Raw genomic sequence first — 21,720 nt, 5'->3', positions numbered from 1 at the left:
CCGTAAAGGACGACTAAGAACCAATTTCCCCTCTAGAAGTAAAGGACAGGCTGCAGAGAATTACATATAATCTGCCCATATACTTTTCTGTAATCAGTTTGGTGCAAACACACTTTGTGGAAAACATGAATATGATATTTTTTGTAGGAAGTCTACTGTAGTTTTGTTTTGTACTGGGAAACATTTTTTTGGAAGCCTCGGTTTTGGAGACACTTTTGATTACACGAATTTTTCCCGTTATTTCACTTCCTTGACTGAACTATAGTCATAGTGCGGTAAATTGGCCAACGCTGGCAGTTTAGGCTGTAGCGTCCGGGTCAGATGACTCGTCAAAAAGTTGTTACGTCGTCCGTTGGTGCGATAGTAGTCGGTTCCACTTTCACCAGTAAAAAGAAGGGAAGTAGTGGCTGTTCGCCACATTTCGCTGAAACTACACTGAGTAACAGAAATAACGTATTTGCATGAAGGCTGATCCACGAGCCTCATCTTTCTTACGTAAACTTATACCAACATGTCGTTCTGCTGCAAGGGAAAAACTGAGCAATAAATATGTTTTGAGTATTCCGTATTCGCTAAAGCACATTCCTTGTTGTCTTTTTTTTTCAATTTATATTTAGGAGGTTTTTCTCAATCATAAGCGGATTTTCTTTTATTCTGCTTAACTACATATGTTGTTGCCGATATCGGTACGTCTCTTCTGCACGATAGCGGGTGTACCAACACATTGGACATCTGCAGTTTTGCTGTTCGCAGTACACACTCTTTCACTGTTTACGATACTTGACTCTAAAACGATGTTTTTATTTTCTTTGTAATTTTATTTTTTTGTTCTGCTATTTACCTGCCATATTTTTAGTTTGCCGAATGTTACAGCACTTGTGTACCTCTGATTATACGAAAAAATATATCTCTTGTAGCGAGACGCTGTGGCTTTATTATACTCACTGAAATAAATGAATGAGAGTTATTTAAAGTCTTGTAATTAAATACGAAACAGACCCAGTTACTGACGTGAAGGGTCAACACATGAAAACCTAGTAACAGCAGGCAAAATTCCGAAGGGAGACATTGCCAGAATAATCTAACGTTTGGAACTTGACAAATAAGCTAGGGACAATGATAGCTCTGTTCAATGGGCATGCAACGGTTTCGCTAGGAAAAGTAACGGTATACGAGCAAATGTTTGAAGGGTCGAAGAGTTATCCATTCCAAAGGTCATTACATCGCGGAAATTCTCCATAATCACTTTTCATCGAGTAAATGAAGACGTGAAGCTACATGTGGAGTGGCTCTCGGCTGTCCAATAACCAAAATATGGGATCAACCGAAGAGTGACGGATCTTCTATAGACGATTTCAGATACATCAGCACTAATGTTGTACAATTTACTCTCGAAGAACGTACAGCATAAGTACTAATATTATATTAAAGCTCAAAATTTGTTCATAGTTAATATGTTAGTTACTACATGAGAAGTGAATAAGTGCATTCAGTGTGAGATGTCCTGGTGACACTTCATCTGTCCCTTATCCTTTGGAATAAGCACTACACCAGGATAATATCTGTAAATCTGAAAAAAGTATTCATATTATTTGGATGATGCAAAATCTACAGTTTAATATTGTCACATGTTCATCAGAAGTGTGCACCAACTGCAAGAGCAGAATTACTTCAAGGTCTTTGTTTCAGAATCTATTTATTACACGTAGAAAATAAATACAACATCAACCAAAGCTTAGTTTACAAATTCTGTGGTATAAAATGTTTCACAAAGACTTACTGTATTAACCATACGTATACTTTTAGTTAGTACTGTGGTTTTTTGAGTTGTCTTGGTTAAATAATACCTGATGTACGAATTAGAAAATTCTATGAAGTTCTTATGCTATTAAACTTACAGTACAGTGAATACTTGCGAGTAATAAAACAATGGTTTATAATTTTTGAAAAGACGTAATAGTCGCAGTTGGCTTAAAAATATTTATTTTACTTAATGCAGTTTTGGCCTTATGGCATTAATCAGTGATATGTGGGAGACTGTGCTTTAGCATGAATCAAACCCTAAAGGTCTTCTGATCTGTGTATGTGTCACCTTGCATCTGAGTTTTTTTTTTTTATCTACGTTACAGTCTTACAGTCTTTTAACCTGACTGTAAATCCCAACTACGAGAAGTTAATCAATAATTTATAATGACGTTTATCTTTTATTTAAATTTTCAGAATAAGCAACTACAAATTATTATATTACCATAAATCGTATTAATCAACTTCTAAGACACTAACGAAACACAGACATTGGCTGTGAGCGGGAATTAATTGTAATCAATGGGGAAAGCTGAAAATTCATACCAGACCCGGATTCATATCCGGTCCTCCTGCTTACTGATAGATGCTCTGACCACTAAACAGGGTTAGACTCTCGGTCCGGCAAAAATTTTTAACTTTCCTCATTGATTTCAATCAATGCCAGCTCGCAGCCAGTGTCTCTAATCCATTTGTATCTTAATTCACAATGGCAGCTGTATCAAAGTGGTATCTGTTTTTTCGGACATGTTCGAAAGAACATACACCACATGTGTATATAAACGGCTGCTATTGTTTACCAAATTTTACAAAACGTACGACTACATTGCCTGGGATGTTTTTCAGCTAAGCGGTTTGTGACTGGAGGTGGCTAAATAATGTTTTATTATTTTAATCAGGCGTGTAACTTGTCATTTTTTATGCACATAGATATCGTGTCTAGGATATCACCATAATATCTCCTTGTCTTAATAAAAGGTTCATTATGTGGCAAGAACTTTTACTATACTTGTGGTACTATCAGGTAACAATTAATATTCTGTCACAAAATGTCTCGTAGTTTATATAGCAATGAGGAATACCATGGTACAAATCACTATCCGATAAGCCAGATTTACGTATTACGTGAACTCACTAAATCGATTAAGACAGAAGTCTAGAAGTTTCTCTGGAAAGGACGTAGGCTATTTCCTTCCCTTTCTCCATTTTCTAGCCAATACACTGTTTCTTATGGCCCTCCTGTCGAAGGGAGAATAACCTCAAATCTTCCTTCATTTATTGTTGTTACAAACTATATTCAACGTCAATTATTTTCCGTCGCACATCGATTTTCTTCATACAGAATTCATATTAATATAATAACTGGTATTAGTTTTTTGCATGCGTGACTATGCTAAGAAAATGTGGGGATGAAGCGAAACTCCACCATTAGTTGATTAGCCGTGTGTGAACATCGGCGAAAAGAGACAGTATATTGCAAAACAACAACTCGAGCCGGCCGCGGTGGCCGTGCGGTTCTGGCGCTGCAGTCCGGAACCGCAGGACTGCTACGGTCGCAGGTTCGAATCCTGCCTCGGGCATGGGTGTGTGTGATGTCCTTAGGTTAGTTAGGTTTAAGTAGTTCTAAGTTCTAGGGGACTTATGACCTAAGATGTTGAGTCCCATAGTGCTCAGAGCCATTTTGAACTAACAACTCGAACTGTGTAGATCGTGAGTAAAAAACACAGGTGCCCGAAATGACCTATGTCTTCAATACAGAAAGGAATTCAATGTAGCGACTGTTGTTCTTAGTTTCATCAGAATGCATAGTTATTTAAGATTAAATGACAGTTGATGTTTGATGCCGAAGATCTGTGTAATAGTGACTGCCCTGATTCCGTAATTATATCCGTATGATTTTCGTTACCCAGAAGTTAAGAAAGCAAAGAAATTCAACTACATGTTGTCATGCACATAACACCAACAGCTCTTCTCCCACTATGAATCATTTGGAGGGACAGGATGACGCAGTAGCGAGCGTGTAACCAGGCCTCGGACGGAGACACCTCCAATTACCCAGCTATGTCTTTCCTTCCGTTATCAGCTGACACAGCGTTCAGCCCGTCTTCTACCGAATACTCTGGAAGGACGCGTATCTCCTAGCCTTCCTCAGACATAGCTCCCAAGTGTCAAAGACGCAATACTTGCGATGATGATACATCTCTACTACGTGCCGGTCATGGGGGCAAAGTAGGACAGATAAGACCGTAGACAAGTGTTCGGAAGAAGGAATGTCTAATCCCCGCCTCATCTCCCAAAATCACATATTACGAAACCCTCCATCTTTTGTGTGATTAGAAAATTCCGAGTTTCATCCCCAATAATAGTCCAACTTCTGTAGTGCCGTCTCTTTATTGCTCACTCTAGCTTTCCTTCATTCTTCGCCATGAAATGGCGTCTTATTAATGCTATAAAGAGAGCAAAATGTTCCGTCCACTGCAGAATTAATGTATCTGTTTAAAATACACGAAATCTTAAAACTATCCTCACGTAAAGTGGACAACTCACGTTAGAAAACAAGAAGAATATATCATCTAAGCAGAAACCTCAAATTAAATAAATGTGGGTCGTGTCGTTCTGCTACAAAACTGGGCAAACGGACGTTATGTTCATATCACCAGCACCGTCGTATTCATGACTGAGAAAGAGAGAGACCGACGTAAGAACAACATTCTCTCCAATATTTTTTCACGTGGAACTCTCTCTAGCGTGAACCATCATATACTCATCAGCACTTTTGTTTGTAGTCTGTCTTTTACAGAATTTATTAACAATGCAATGTGTGCAAATCCAAGTTTTATCTAAATAAACTACTGGCCATTTGATTTCAAAAAATTCTTTTTTTATAAAATTATATTTTTAGTGCCCTCTCTTCGTAATTAAATTTGCTCATTCTTCTTATCGCTCGCTTAATATGACTATTTTAAAACCTAAGCCCTTAGAAAAAATATTTTTGTTGAAGACTCTCTTAGTTAGTCTTAAATACTAACACTTTTCACCAAAATAGTGAAGTTTTCGCATAGTTAATGTCCTGTTCTGGTCTTCATTATTTCATAGAAATACCTGCCTAATAGTACATTCATGTATTTGCTCGAGCATGTTTACTGTGTTTCTTCGATCCCAATCCTCTTGTCATCGTGTCCCTCTTTTCCAATTTGGAAATACCTGACAGCGTAAAAAATTTTCCGAGAAGAAGTTTCTGTTCGCAGTATGAGAGAACAACAACCACTATATAAGGTTGTAACTGCTATACGTACCCTTTTCTTGTTACAGCTTTGTCAAATAGTTTTTACTTAGTGCTGAATATGTCTGACAAGATACTGATTAGCTGGTTTACGTTCTATGCCAGGAAAAATGACAGCAGTGTAAGAAATTATTTGAACAGCCGAAGCGATTTCAAAACTAATCCTTTTGTGACATTTCATACTGTAGGTAATTCATTTATGTGTAATATTATAGCCGCAATCCAAAGCTAAACACTGCATGTAGAATCGATGTAGAACTCTTGTATAACTGTGATGGTTACCTTAAAGAAACTCATAAACTGTAATCGTATGAGGATTGTTTCTTGTGCTTTTCGACAGTAATGACGCCACAAATCGTCTGTAATCTATACTAGATAAATCTAAATGTACTACATTTTATTAATTATAAAGTGATTATGTGGTGATTCTACAACTTTAATAATTAAAACAATGCAGTAAGATGGGCAAGTATTTACCTGTACATAGTGTTTTGACACCATTCGAATATAGTTTGTAAGGAATTAAACATACAAAAGATATTCAAATATTATATAATGCCACTAGTAGTATAATGGGGTTTATAGCGCAATTTCGATATCAAATTGTTATGAAAATTAATTTAATTAATCAACCGGCACTCGCCCAACCCGTCCCCACCCCCGTCTCAGACCACGCGCACCCCCGCCCCCGGATGACGACACGTGTTTTTCTCAGCTGCACGTTGGTCACAGCCTCATCCTCCCCCTACCTCCTCCTCCACTCCTTCCCTCCAACCCGCCGTATTGCCGGGAACTTCAAATTTTGGCGGCAATTTCGAATTTTGGCAGGAATTTTGAATTTTCTTGGGGATTTCCTTGTCCCAGTGGTGTACTGACATCCCACTCCACCTCCCGCTCGGGAATTGATCGAAAATTAAAATCGGCAGTTCATTTTCCGAGGCTCGAACCCTGGTTCTCCTGGGTGGAAAACCCAAGTGCAACCCTCTAACACAATTAAACTACCTGAGGCGTTTGTAACTGACAGAAAATTAAAAATCACTGTGCATTTTTTCGGTACTCTAACCCTGATTCTACTGGATGAAAGCTCAAGTGCACCCTCAACACACGTAAACTGTCGAGATGCGGGAGAAGAAGGTTGTGTTAGCCTACTTTATTTATTTTTGGTCAGGAAACTGACACAATGATCAATCCTAATTATGTAAGTAATCACAAAGATCGGGTTTAATTGCAAAACCATAGGCATTGTGCCACACAAGGATGGCATAAAACCACAATAGAGCTTAAAAACTGATGATATCATACAACTGGTGTTACCCTGCTGGGTGACAAATTCGCAATACCACTCGAAACTAGCTACAGACACACTCAGAGAAACCCTACACCTACAAGCTGGAAGGAAAAAGGAAGGGGAGTAAGGTACTATCTTTATCCTTTTTGGTACGAAATACGTTCAGCTGACGATGCATGTATTGAACAGAGAGGAGCTTAAGAAGTGTATTACCTGTAAACGTACAGTATCTACTACTGTTTCACGTCAGAGTTCGCTACAGATTCTTGCTCAAAAACTATCCTGCAGCCCAGGTAATCGAAGGCAGTACACGCTACCACTGATGGAAAACAAATGTGTCACACTTGTAATTAAACATCTAAAGTGTAATGGAAAAACCATCACTTGCAATGAATGGGTCATAAAGCGGCACATGTATGGGGAGAATCGTCGTCCTAAAAGACTGCAGAGTACAGAGGGGGTAGTAGTTGAACGTGCGTTCTTCTCGACATGCAGAAGCTAAATCAGCTGTGATTGGCTGGCGCAGTGACGTCACTGTAGGAGCAAAGCGAGGCAGCGGCTAGCGCAGCAAGCGACTGTTACTAAGGACAAGCAACTACTTATAACACCAATAAGTTCTCAGGAAATTATTTAGAACAGTTGATTTATCTGTTTAGATGTTTGCAGTAGAAGAAGAGTGCCACTGTCTTGATTTCCGCTTCTGTGCTGCTGCTGCTTTCTGCATTTTATGCTTCCTATTGAAGAACCGCATACGAATGAATTATAACGTGTGACGAAAATTCCGGATATTTAGTTTGGACAGCAGTGCATATTGTTTTCACTACATTCTTTTTCCTTGGAAATACTATCCAATCCATTAAATTCATTAAAAATTAGTTCAAACTGAGACACCTTATGTAGCCACTCATCTGTTGGAACTGTAAGCCCACCGTGAGATAGAAATTCAATCCAACCATAATTTTCATTTGGTGGAGGATTTAAAATATCAGCAGACGGCGTTCCCAGTGTCTTGCCACAGTTCTTTGCACGATATGCAATGTAGCCAGCCAGGTAACGGAATCCTTCTGCAGAGCAGTCACATCCCTCTTCAACAGCTGATTCTTCTGGTGCAGGTTGAACAGGGAGGTTAATATCTCGTAGCTCTTTTTCACCATCTATCATTTGCAGTGCTTCGCTCATGTCAGGTAAAATTCCTGTGAACAGATGTGACGTCAAAAATCCGTCACAATCATCTGCCTCTACTGATGTGTCACTTGACAGAGGAATGTCATGAGCATTGTGTCCCAGCAGTAACAGCCGTAATCGATATTTTACTTCTGATGGAGAAGGGTTCAACTGGAAATGACCAATTCCTCTGATCTGTGAGAAAAAATTCTGGTTCAATCTTGCAGTTAAAACATGTTATTTGTAGTGGCTGAAGATCTGAAAACAGTCCAAATAATGACCGAACAGTTGTCATAATGCCTTTCTGGAATGGGAGCAAGTGATTTGCATTGCCTACGCGCATTTTTTCGGCACACATATACAGTTCTCTCAATATTCTTTCTTGAACATCCTTATGTATCCCATAACCACACGATAACACATTCTTATTGTACCTCCGAGCATTCAGAATGTCAAATGCGTCGTTTGCTAACTGAAAACAATTTGCTGCTTCCTCTTCTTCAGGCATTAGGTACTTTATGGCTTTAGCTGTGGTACTCGAAAAAAGTTGCATTGCCAAATAAACCCTGTGACGCTCTCTCCCCGTGACACTGAGATGAAGCTGTCACAGTTTAGGATACAACTTCATTTCACTCCTATCTAGTGCGAGCAGTCTTTCTACAATAGATTTATTAACAATTTTCCCACTTGGAAGCTTTAGTCCGTCATCCAGAAAGTGGTTCCTTATTAATTTAAACAAATGCGGAACATCTGGAAACACCCAGATTCGTTTATTTTCACACTGGGAATTGGAAAAGCTGGAATTTGTTTCTGTCACATTAAAATCTTTCCACACAGATCGATTTTTTGTTCCAAGGTCGCAAACTACCGCAACAACATCGTAACCAACATTTTGTACAGAGCAGATAATACTGTTTAACCGATCAGCTGTTATTTGTGTTTCAAAATCATAATAAATGGGTTGCTTCCATCCAGAAAACAAACCACGTACCATAACAAATAGCACGTTACTGTGTGGCCCTACAACATGATCTTCAACAGGATCATAAATAATATTGCTCTCTACATTCATTTCGTCGAGTGATAGCACACACACACGTTCAGTTTTTGTCAATACAGATGATTGGGCTTTCATTAGTTGCAAAACGTCTGTCAGCACACCAGGAAAGCATCTGAAAGAGCGTGACGTCCCTCTCGTAAGTGTTGACAGTCCTGGAAGTGGGAAGCCGACCCGATTTCTTAAAAACAAATAACACTTCCTAGACACAGCACGAAGTGTAACCGCTTTACAAATATCTTCCCTTTGCCATTTTGCTCGTTTCTTTCCACTTAACAAGGAGTTTATATGTGTTTTTGAAAACAATTTGCCTAATATTTGAGTCACTTTCTCCTGCACTTGCTTCTTTTGACACTTTCGTTGATATTTTATTTTCTCACCACAAGCTTTCACTTTCAGTTACAAACGCATCTCACTACACCTGAGATTTGCACACATAGCTGTCAGTCTGCGGTTCCTGTATTCTAATTCTTCTATACGTTTACAGATTTCGCTGATCTGTTTACTATCAGCGTCACAGTCATCTGTCGCTGTTGACTGGTCTATTTTTCTTTTTTTCGGAGACACACTAACCAGGTGCTCAATTGCATTTTTCATTGCCTTTCTTGCCTGCAACCTGTCTGCTCTATTCGGAGAAACTGTGTCATCAGGGCCTGAATTTCCACTAACACTGGGAACACTTCCTGGTATATTCACACTCGGCACTGCATCTGGTTTAAGTGTTTTCTTCGGTGGTAGATTGAGAAGTTCTGCTCGCAAGTCACATAGATAATCATCGGATGTGAAATGTAATGAACAAACAGTTGACGCCGCAATATTGAAGCGATCTTTTCGGTGGCCCTTCATAATCCAGGCCTTCTGCACTTTAACGTCTTTTGGGAACGAATGTTAAATTATATCCGTGCCTTTTGTCTTTCGTCTGTACGACAGACACCCTGTTACAGCACACCCAGGCATTTTAACGCAACGCTTTTACAAATCACCGCAACAACACCACAAAATAAATCAAAACAATAACACCGGTAAAACAGCTCTTTTGGCGCCTCGACACAACGTGCTCCAATGCTGACGTCATGCGCAGAACGACGAAATATTCGCCGATCTGCGCAGGCCATTTGGGCCGCCCCCGCAAACAGCCAAACACCAAGGCCTTCTCACTTCCCTTCACGCCTCCTCTTACCCCTCGCCCCCCACCATCTACGATGTTCCACCAATGGTCTCTCTGCCCCCACTACCACCCTCAAGTTCCACTACCCGCTCTCTGCTTTCCACCATCTGGCCGCCGCCCAAAGGCGATGCTTCTACCCCTAGAAAACAGCGTGTATAGTCAACCAAACAATAGGAGATAAAAGGACGGCTGCCTCAAGTGCAGCTTGTTCGTCTAAAATATAGCGACAGAGCCCCATGCACCACCCCTGCCGGCCGTTGTGGCCAAGCGCTTCTAGGCGCTTCAGTCGGGAACCACGCAACCGATACGGTCGCCGGTTCGAATCTTGCCTCTGGCATGGGTGTGTATGATGTCATTAAGTTGGTTAGGTTTAAGAAGTTCTGAGTTCTAGGGGACTGATGACCTCAGATGTTAAGCCCCATAGTGCTCAGAGCCATTTGAACCATTTGAAGTACCATACCTGGGCAGAGAGTAGCAGTGTCTGGCGAACACTCGCAGTAGACGCACCCTCTCTGCGTCACTTGCGATACGTGGATTGCCTTCAGACGACAGTCTTAGAAATAAAATGGCATAACCCCGCCCATCCGGAGAAGGGTCCTGATGGCCCTCAAAACTCGGCTTTCCAGCCTAACGAAACAAATCGTGAGAGCTTATCTCGACCTGTGAGGGTGGGAGAATGAAATTTCATCACAAGATATCGCCGCAACGAAAAAAAAAGAAACACTTGTGAAGAATCATTCCGTCTTCCAGCCGCTAGGCGGCACATCATTGCTATCAATTTGAGAGGCTAAATAATGAAATTAATCATAAGAGTCACTTTGTAGGGCGAGAATGTTTTTTTTCAGCATCCAGATTACAATCGCGAAGTAGGACAAATTTGAATCCATGGAGGGAACACGATGTTCTTTTCGAGGAACACAATTGACAAATGACATCTGAGGCTAACGACATATGGATGCTAAAACCCACAACATATACTTCGCGTAAGATCCGCGCTATTAAAAAACACGATCATAACAACTAAATTACCTTCACCTTGCTAAAAAAGCGGTCTTGAGTTTACAGGCACACAAGGTCGCAGATAATGTTACGCTTTCGTATCTCGAAACGTGTCGCCTTCCTTGTTTTTCTTTTCGACCCTAACTGCTATGATTTCATTCACAGATAACTCCAGAGCTGTTTATAGACAGTCCCTCTGCATCTTGTACAACTGCTCCTGAATCTGTGCCCCGCCATCCCTGCAGCTTTGTCCATGTGATCGTCCCAATTTAAGTCTAACCTGTACGGAAGTCGAAGAGCGCTATATCGAAGACCTCCTGCATCCTGTGTGGAAACAGAACGAATTGAGTTAACGCGACAGGAGGGTGTTTGACCATTTGGCGATAATGGGAACATAGTGTTATAGCTATGCCAACCGTATACAGTGTATCTGGCCAGCGCCAAACGAAGCTTTCCCCTGCAACACGAGGTAATAGAAGAGATAGTATTAGCAGTCATGGAGGTGTTTCGTCTTGTGAAATTTAGCAAGACTACGCATCATTAATGGCATAGAGGAAGGACGGAGACTTTGTGACACATCTCCATACCACATACAGGTAGTCCGAAGGAGATATGTGTCGCTCAGAGTGCATTCATGTCTATCATCCAAACATCTGTTTTGATACTGATAAATATACAGGCATTAATTAACTGGAGCAATTGGTTCGTGATCGAAGTCGCTTCTACAGACCGGTGTATAATTTCGTCAACTGTACTTTAGGATGACCATATCCAACAGACTATAAGTTACACGAGAGGGTTCCCATGTTGCTCATTCACAAGCAGTTAAATACATAGGTTTTTTTTTATTTGTAACACACTCAATCAGTGTACACCACCGTACATTTTTTTTCCTACTTGACTTAGAGACCCATGTCAGCTGCTGCTAAACAAACATTAACACGTTTAGATCCTCTGGCTCTCACAGAAAACTGAACATCACATGGCATAAACGGTACAGCTACCATACCACAGGCTAGTAGAAATAAAACACAGACGCAATGTTCCTCATTGACAAAACTGTGGAACAGATCGCAACTTATGGAAACTGGAAGAGTTTGCAGTATTGAAAAGCGGATCCAGCAATTATTCGAAGGTGATTACCTCTACAGTTAATCTCAACTTCCCATCGAAAGGCTGGCGGATGTCTCGGTGCTCCGTTTCGAAAAGTATTGTTCCTTAATTTTACAGTCATGTACATGATTAGCCGGCCGGGGCGACCGAGCGGTTGTAGGTGCTTCAGTCTGGAACCGCGTGACCGCTACGTCGCAGGTTCGAATCCTGCCTCGGGCATGGATGTGTGTGATGTTAGGTTAGTTAGGTTTAGGTAGTTCTAAGTTATAGGGGACTGATGACCTCAGATGTTCAGTCCCATAGTTCTCAGAGCCACCCATGTGCGATGTGTAAGGTTAGCGTCAAATGAAGCCTGCTTCTACAACACGACCACAGAATGAACAGTTACGGTGGAGTTTGTTGCTAGGAAAATTAGGAACTCTCAACATCGAAGCAGATCCGGGTCCCTCAGGATCCATTCATATCTATCACCCAAACATTCTATCAGCGTTATTCTGTGTCATTCAGTATAGAAAAATTACGATCTATAAAAGCTCCCTTAATTTCATCCGATAGATTTTTCCGCATCTCTCTCTTCCGATATGTCGAAAACGAATACCGTCTAGGTGCCGGCATTGGGCATATGTGGCGAACGTATCAAACATACAGATAATTATCCATTGGAGCAGGTGGCCAGTGATCGATGTCGCTTGCACAGACCGGTGTAAAAGTTTTGTCACCTGTACTGTATGAGAACCTTATCACACATGCTATCAGTCGCAGGAGAGAGAGGCTGTTTCGTTGTCTGAAACACCGCTTTTTCTGCTGAAACACGCTTTGTACACTGTCATACACTTTTACCGCCATGACTTCAACGTCTGTGTCAGATTCTAAAGTAACATTAACACATTTGTTCCACTGACTCCGCCAGAAAACTAGACATCGCACGGTGTAATTCACATTATGTGGTAATCAACCGCGTACCTGGACTGTTGGGATAGAAGAGATACCATCAATGTACTGTAATAATTGATGCAGAACAATTCTTGTACATGGGAACGAGTATACGACAGCAAGAGGAATGCGGGAAAATGGGGAGATGGAAGCACCGGGAAACGGGAATACAATCTTTCATTTTTCATCGAAGCAACATTCTACTGTATGCTGTTGAGGTAACAGTGACACACGCGAGTTGACTGCTGTCTTCGATGCTTTCCTGGAAAAATGAGAACCGTGTGCCTCTAAACATACTTGCATTTGCGTTGAAGTATGACAGAGAGTGGGTTGAGTGATAGGGTGAGATTGAGCTGTAACGGGATAGGATTTAATGGTAGACTGATGATGCATTCTAGAGAGAGAGGGACATGTTGCTGAAGGTCATTTGACCATTTCTTTCCGTTGCTCTGTCGGGATGTATCGGTTGTGTGACAAGACCTGCGTTCGACTCTCATACAACTGCGTGTTCTGTCTACTTCCAATCGTTAACAGCAAACCTCTCGGTCATCAGGGGACTTTTATCCTGTTTCTATACATTCCTCTAGACGAACGAAGATCTATGCGACGTACTCCATACCCCCTGCCGCATCTTAGGCATAAAATCGAGTCTTCAGTTTCATAACTACGGTGGTTCAAAGTAAGTGGCAGGTGTTTGTGAGGTACTACAATGTCCGTGTATACAACTGCTTGACAGATTACTGTTTACAGAGCTAGGCGCGAAATGACGTGTAAATTCACATATCGAACACCACTGCTATGCGTGTGTCCCTTTTTTGTAAGAGGCATTACCCATTACTAACGATCATTTTATATTGGACTGAGGCGAGCATAGCATAATTTCTGAACCGTGATCGGATGTGAGTAGTGGGGACTATACACCTCTGGAAAGCTATATTGTACGTGTATCGCAAGGAATCGATGTTTCAAGGAAGTAGTTTTTCATTTTACAATTTATTACCATAGTATGTCGCAGAGATATCTGCAAGGAGAATGTATGTCATGTGCTGGAAATATATTTCTTACATTGGGACAGTAACAGCGTTGCATTCCTTACGACTAATAGGTTGGAAACAACAACGATCCTACATTATAGTGTGTTTTAAGTGAAGAACACTTTAGCCATAGAAGTGCATGTCTTTATGTTCTCTCTTACTTATACCTTCTTGGTAGTGACCTCACACACTAAAACAATACTTTAGAATTGCTAGCGCAGTTGAGTTACATAAAACGCAGCAAAAAACGTCCGTCTAGAGCTCCATCATGCATAAAAACCACCCCTTTCTTCTTCTTAACCGTCTGTTGTATCATCACAACAGTTTCATTTCTGCTTTCATTTCTGCTTTACACTAGCCCGCATCTCGTGGTCGTGCGGTAGCGTTCTCGCTTCCCACGCCCGGGTTCTCGGGTTCGATTCCCGGCGGGGTCAGGGATTTTCTCTGCCTCGTGATGGCTGGGTGTTGTGTGCTGTCCTTAGGTTAGTTAGGTTTAGGTAGTTCTAAGTTCTAGGGGACTTATGACCACAGCAGTTGAGTCCCATAGTGCTCAGAGCCATTTGAACCATTCTGCTTTACACTGATAAGGGGTGCTAACCTCCTCGAAATTCGCCCATCTGGAGAAATCTTGTGCTCTTGATTCGGTGTGGGACAGCAGTTACAGCCTCTGTTTCCACTGTTTCTACACGAAACGTAGAACGTAGCGTTCTACTTCTGGTCAGCTGCAGGGAGCGTTCGTCAAAGACAATGAGAGGAGCTCTTTCGGTCTCTAACCTTATCCTAAGAATGCGAGAATGACTCCTATCCACATAGAGAAAGATCGTAAGTCATGCACTATGATCGAAGTGCTAGAGATATGTAAGTAGCTGTCTGGTATATGTTCGAGAATTTACATTTGATGAACATACTGCACAGTCATCTTCTTAAATTCACGATGGTACTCGCAGGGTAATGGAGGGGCTGTTTAGCGATGATACAGAAATTGGTGAGCATGCTACCGCGTCATTGGTCGGTGTTGAAATTGTGATATAATTACTAAAATTGATCGCACTATCAACTATGATGCGAACTATTACAGTACTTCGGTGGTGTCTTTTCCATCCCAACAGTCCAGGTACGTGGTTGATTACCACATAATGTGATTTACACCGTGCGGTATCTAGTTTCCTGAGGGAGTCAGTGGACCAAACGTGTTAAAGACAGTTTAGAATGTGACACAGACATCGAAGTCGTGGCGGAAAAAAATGTATGGCAGTGTACAAAGCGTGTTACAGAAGAAAAAGCGGTGTATCAAACAACAAAACAACGTCCCTCTCCTGCGACTGATAATATGTGGAATAAGGGTCTGTGCATGCGACGTCGATCACTGGCCACCTGCTCCAATCTTGCAAGAAAAGGCTTCATTTGGTGCTGACATTACACGTCGTACATGGGTGGCAGAGATATGACAACATGTTCCCACTTCCAACCAGTGGTCAAAACACGCTCCTATAGCATTAACTCAGTTCACTCCGTTTCTACACGGGTTGCAAAATGTGGTGGATATTGCTACCTCTGACTTCTGGGTAAAATTTCTAAAACTGAGCTCGCTATCAATAGCAGTGTGTATATCTGCACATCGCTCCATATCAATGACATCTTTCCAATCCCAACTGACCACTGGGTACACTGTTGATTACCGCATAAAGATAGACTGAACCACTCCGTTGAGATGGAGGGAACCTTGACCAACACTGAATATTTGCTCCTTGTGGATGTGGAACGTGGGATTAAATGTAGAGGTCATCATCTGAATGCAGTGGTTTGGAAGCGTTCCTCATTGCTACAGATGCGTCCTATTTCCATATGCTGCTATACCATACACATGTTTTTCTTTTTATTTTTTATTTTGTTTCACCAATAATATAAAAATACCTCTTTTTATTTGTGCTGTCTGATGAGTGTTGTGAACAGCACCTTCCAGCGATGATCAACACCGCAACAGTAATCATGTACATGACTTTAAAATTAAGGAACAATACGTTTCGAAACGGAGCACCAAGACATCCGCTAGCCTTTCGATGGGAAGATGAGATTAACTATACGGGTAATATCTTTCGAATAATTGCTGGAACCGCACTACGATACTGCAAACTCTTCCAGCTTCCACACCTTGCTATCTCTTCCTCATTTTTGTCAATGAGAAACATTACGTCTGTGTTTTATTTCTACCAGCCTGTGGTATGGTAGATGTATAGTTTATGCCATGCGATGTTCACTTTTCTGTGAGAGCCAGGGAATCAAAAGGTGTTGACGTCGGTTTAGCAGCAGCTGACATGGGTCTCTAAGTCATCGTACAGAAAACAAAGTGTGTGGCGGTGTACACTTATTGGGTTTGTTACAACCGAGAAAAAACACTGTATTTGACTGCTTATGAAGGAGCAAGTCAGGAACACTCCTGTGTCATTAATGTTCTGTTGGATATGGTCAAAATACAGTACAGGTGATGAAATTATACACCTGTCTGTGGAAGCGAATTTGATCACGAACTACCTACTCCAATGAACCAATACCTGTATAATTAATATTATCGCCACATTTGATTGGGTGATAGACATGAATGCACCCTGAGAGACATAGATCTCCTTCGGACTACCTGTATGTAGTTTGGAGATGTGTCACAAAGTCTTCGTCCTTCGTCTATGCCATTTATGATGTGTAGTCTTCCTAATTTTCCCAACAAAAAACACCACCGTAACTTCTCGTACTATCTCTTCTGCTACCTCGTGTTGTAGGGGAAAGCTTCCTTTGACGCTGGCCGTACACATTGTATATGGTTGTCAGAGCAATGAGGCCATGTTCCCATTTCCACCGAGTGGTCATAAACGCTACTGTCGCATTAACTGAACTCGTCCTGTTTTCCCAAAGGATGCAGGAGGTTTAGATACAGCGCTCTCTGACTTGCGTACAGGTCGGACTTAAATTCGGACTATCATATGGATTAAGCTGCGGGGAGGGCAAGCAGAGAGTTAGGAGCAGTTACAAAATACAGAGCGACTCTCTAAAACCAGTTGTGGTGTGTACGGCATCCTTAGAACATAGGTTCGAAGAAAAGAGATACGTATGTGACTAGTTTAGAGATACGAGAGTGGCATGAATATGATTCACCAGTGGATGTATTTAATAAAAGACGTCTCTACAGGATCCCACGCAAATTTTTTTGGTTGAATGAATAGAATTCATTCCAAATAGCGGACAGAAATTCTGCCTGAAACGATGTGTGCCTGTAGCCAAAACCACTTTTTATGCAGCGTGATGGTAACTTAGGTGTTCTGATCGTGTTCTTCAATATCGCGGTCCTTACCCGAAATGTATGTTGTGTGTTGTAAAATCCCTCTGTGGTCAGCTTCAGATGTCAATTCTCGATAGTGTTCCTCGAAAAGAACATCGTGTTCGCCCCGTGGATTTCCAGTTGTCTTGCTTGTCAAGTGTAATCCGGCTGCTGAAAAAAAAGTTACTCGCCATACGAAGTGACTCTCATGACCAATTTAATTAATTAGCCTATTAAATTGATATCAATGACGTGCCACCTCGCAGTTGGAAGAGATGGCTAGAGCACCACGGAATTATTCTTCACAAGCGTTCTCTCCCTTTTTTTTTTTTTTTTTTTTTTTTTTGCGGCTATCTTTTAACGAAATTCCAATCGCCCCCTACACAGGGCGATGTAAGCTCTCACGATCTGCTTCGTAAACGCTAGTAGGATATAGGGTAGTAGGATAAAAGGGTACTTGTCATAGTGTACTTAATAGCTAGGTTCTCTTGAACTATAGCTTCTTGTTATCAAACGCTAAATGAATGTGTTTTTTTCCGATATGTGTGCCAATGGCGTAAAAGATTGTCTGCAATGTTTATAATTCACGTGCATGTCAGTTTATTTGCAGACACTGAACGAGAGAGACTCTCTCAGGTTTCGTAATTTGTTCAACAAGGTCGAAGAAATTGCTTAATGTAGAGTTATTTTTCTTTGGAGTTTAAATTCTAGCTTTCTCTTCAGTCTGATGACAGTTTCAAAACAACGAGGACCTTCTATGGTGATCGATAGTTCTCGCATCAAAGTATTTGAAATTTTTTTCCTCATTTTACACAGGGTTGGCATGTCTCTGCTCATCATTTGTGAAGGGTGGTGGTACACTTCGCTGCATATCACAAAATAATGAGCTGCGACTGCATTAGAACGTAAAAACTATAACGATTTTTCTCATAAAACTAAAAGAAAATGGAATGTACCTATTTTCGTGGAAAGAGGACACTTATTATGGTCGCAAATGCGATTTCCTTTTTTTAATAGATGCTTGACTGCAGATACGTTGACGTCAGATACAATTGTTCTCCATCACCGAACAGCGGGCTGCTGTGGGCGAGAGGGCGAGGGGGCGCATCTCCTGTGGTGGTCACCGGACACAGCCGCTCTGTCGCTATATTTTAGAAAAACAAGTTGGTCTTGAGGTGGTCGTCCTTCTATCTCCTATTGTTTAGTTGACTAATCACGCTATTGTGCATGGATAGGAGCGTAGCCTTAAGGCGGCGGCCAGATGGTGGAAAGCCGAGTGCGGGCAGAGGCCTTAGAGGCTTAGATGGTAGCGGGGGCGCGAGACGCTCGATTGTGCATCCTAGAGGTGGAAAGAGGGAGCCGTGAGGGAAAGTGAGAGGGCCTTGGTTTTCGGCTGTTTGTGATTATACATCAAGAAGAATGCACGTTGAACTACCACCCCCTCTGCACCCTGCAGTCTTTTAGGACATGTGTTGTATTATGACCTGTTCATTACGAGTGCTGGTTTTTTCATGACAATTTCGGGACGTAATTAGAACAGTGACTCATTTTGCTTATGGTTGTGTAATTAGGCCCAATCTTTGTGATTAATTATGTTGATAGGATCGATCCTTGCGTCAGTTTCCCGACAAAAATAAATAGAGTATACTTACCTAACGTCCCCCTCCCACTTCTGGACAGTTTCCGTGTTTGGTTGTGGACTTGGGCTTTCCATTCAGTAGAATCAGGATTCGACTTCTGGAAAGGACACAACCATTTTTAATTTCCCGTCAGTTCCAGGCACCTCTGGTGGTTTAATTGAGTTACAGAGGTGCACTTGGGCTTTCCATCCAGGTGTTTCGAGTCCTGGAAAGGGGACCGCCAATTTATATTTCCCAACAATTCCCAGGTGTGGGATGGGGTGGGATTTAAGCACAGCACTGGGACAAGGAAATTCTCACGAAAATTCGAAAATACCGCCAACATTCGAAATTACCGCCAACATTCGAAATTCCCGCCAATAAGGCAGATTGGTGGACGGGGCGTGGTGGGGGCGGGGTAGGGGTAGGAGGGGACTGGGGCACACGTGCAGCTGAGAAAAACCTGTGATGTCATCTGGGGTGAGGGTGGGTGTGGTTGAAGGCAGGGGTGGGCCTGGATGGGCGTGGGTTGAGGTTATTAATTGATCAATTTAATTAATTTGCGTATTAGTTTGATATCAAAAATTGTGCTACAAACCTCACTATACTATTACTAATGTCCTTAATATAAAACTATATTTAAAATAGGGTTAAATGTAGAATTCACTTTCATTTAGAGTGTCTCTGGTTAACATACGACGCAGTCCAAGTATGGAATGTCGTTTCGAGCGTGTAACGGAAATCTAAAATATATTTCTTGATTCTTGTACTCTAAACTGTATTACTGCCCCATCTAGAGAACTGAGCGTGTTCCTTGGTTTTTTATTGATTTTACAACGTTTAATACAATAAAAATCTTGTACTTATCAGGCAGCTACAAACTTATCGATTTGATGGCACTTTTTTGGTTTGAATTTCGTTAATTCTTTATTCAGTCAAAGTGTTCCTCATATGCCCTGGTAACATTGTTTCTATGCTGGTCATACGTTTAAGATTGCGCTACTCTTCCATTATTGAGACTATAACGTCTAGAAATCTTATCGCTTCGCCGGCCCCGGTGGTCGTGCGGTTCTGGCGCTGCAGTTCCGAACCGCGGGACTGCTACGGTCGCAGGTTCGAATCCTGCCTCGGGCATGGATGTGTGTGCTGTCCTTAGGTTAGTTAGGTTTAAGTAGTTCTAAGTTCTAGGGGACTGATGACCTCAGTAGTTAAGTCCCATAGTGCTCAGAGCCATTTTTTTTCTTATCGCTTCCAAAGGGAAAAACGGTTCAAATTGGGTTTATGTATGGAGTATCAACAGCATTAACTCATAGATATCAATTACTCATTTTCACGGTTAACTGGTTCAAACGTTTTCTGCAGAACACAGTCTGTCTCACGCGGTTTAGAGGCAGCTACCTCGTACTGAAGTCTGATCATTTCACGTTGGAGGGTCTAACAATATAGCTCGATAATAATCTAGTTATTATTTCATAACTGGCCAGAATCGGGAAGGTGATTTGATTGTAGACAATCAACGGCAGGTAACCCAGACATTAGTAAGTGGAAAAAATAATTTCTTCCTAGTTTATATCTTATTTTACTTAACAGTTTCCTGCATATGAAATGTAACCACAATTTCTGTATTCGTTTAAAAATTGAACTGAAAGTGATATCTCCATTAGAGTGACCGAACCCTGACATTCAGAACAGACAAACACAAATAACAAGAACAGACCGCTGTACAGACCTGGTATCTCGCAAAATGAAAGTAAGCAAACTGTTGAATACTTTTTTAATGTTTAATACTTGATATATTTCACCTATCTAGCTACAGTCGTCAGTATAATAGACTAATGATCAGAAAAAATGGAACACCATGAATGACGAGAGAAAGGACGTTCATACGAGGTACATTCAAGTTCTAAGGCCTCCGATTTTTTTTCTCCGGACTGGAAAGAGATAGAAACATGCGCATTGTTTTAAAATGAGACCGCAATCATTGTCAATAAGGCCCAGAGAAGGCAGCACCGTACGGTAGATGGAATTTTACCGCCAGCGGCGAGAAAGAGAACTGTTTTAAATACTTAAAATGGCGACGTTTTCGTTACTTGAACAGCGTGCAATCGTTGGTTTTTTGAATTTGCGTGGTGTGAAACCAATTGAAATTCATCGACAGTTGAAGGAGACATGTGGTGATGGAGTTATGGATGAGTCGAAAGTGCGTTCGCGGGTGCGACAGTTTAATGAAGGCAGAACATCGTGTGACAACAAACCGAAACAATCTCAGGCTCGCACAAGCCGGTCTGAAGACATGATCCAGAAAGTGGAGAGAATTGTTTTGGGTATCGCCGAATCACTGTTGAACAGATCGCTTCCAGAGTTGGCATTTCTGTGGGTTCTGTGCACACAATACTGCATGGCGATCTGAAAATGCAAAAAGTGTCATCCAGGTGGGTGCCACGAATGCTGACGGACGACCACATGGTTGCCCGTGTGGCATGTTGCCAAGCAATGTTGACGCGCAACGACAGCATGAATGGGACTTTCTTTTCGTCGGTTGTGACAATGGATGAGACGTGGATGCCATTTTTCAATCTAGAAACAAAGCGCCAGTCAGCTCAATGGAAGCACACGGATTCACCGCCACCAAAAAAATTTCGGGTAACCGCCAGTGCCGAAAAAATGATGGTGTCCATGTCCTGGACAGCGAGGGCGTAATCCTTACCCATTGCGTTCCAAAGGGCACTACGGTAACTGGTGCATCCTACGAAAATGTTTTGAAGAACGAATTCCTTCCTGCACAGTAACAAAAACGTCAGGGAAGGGCTGCGCGTGTGCTGTTTCACCAAGACAACGCACCCGCACATCGAGCTAACGTTACGCAACAGTTTCTTCGTGATAACAACTTTGAAGTGATTCCTCATGCTCCGTACTCACCTGACCTGGCTCCTAGTGACTTTTGGCTTT

Source organism: Schistocerca serialis, chromosome 3 (assembly GCF_023864345.2).
Source record: "Schistocerca serialis cubense isolate TAMUIC-IGC-003099 chromosome 3, iqSchSeri2.2, whole genome shotgun sequence".
NCBI lineage: Eukaryota > Metazoa > Arthropoda > Insecta > Orthoptera > Acrididae > Schistocerca > Schistocerca serialis.
This window is presented reverse-complemented; position numbering follows the sequence as displayed.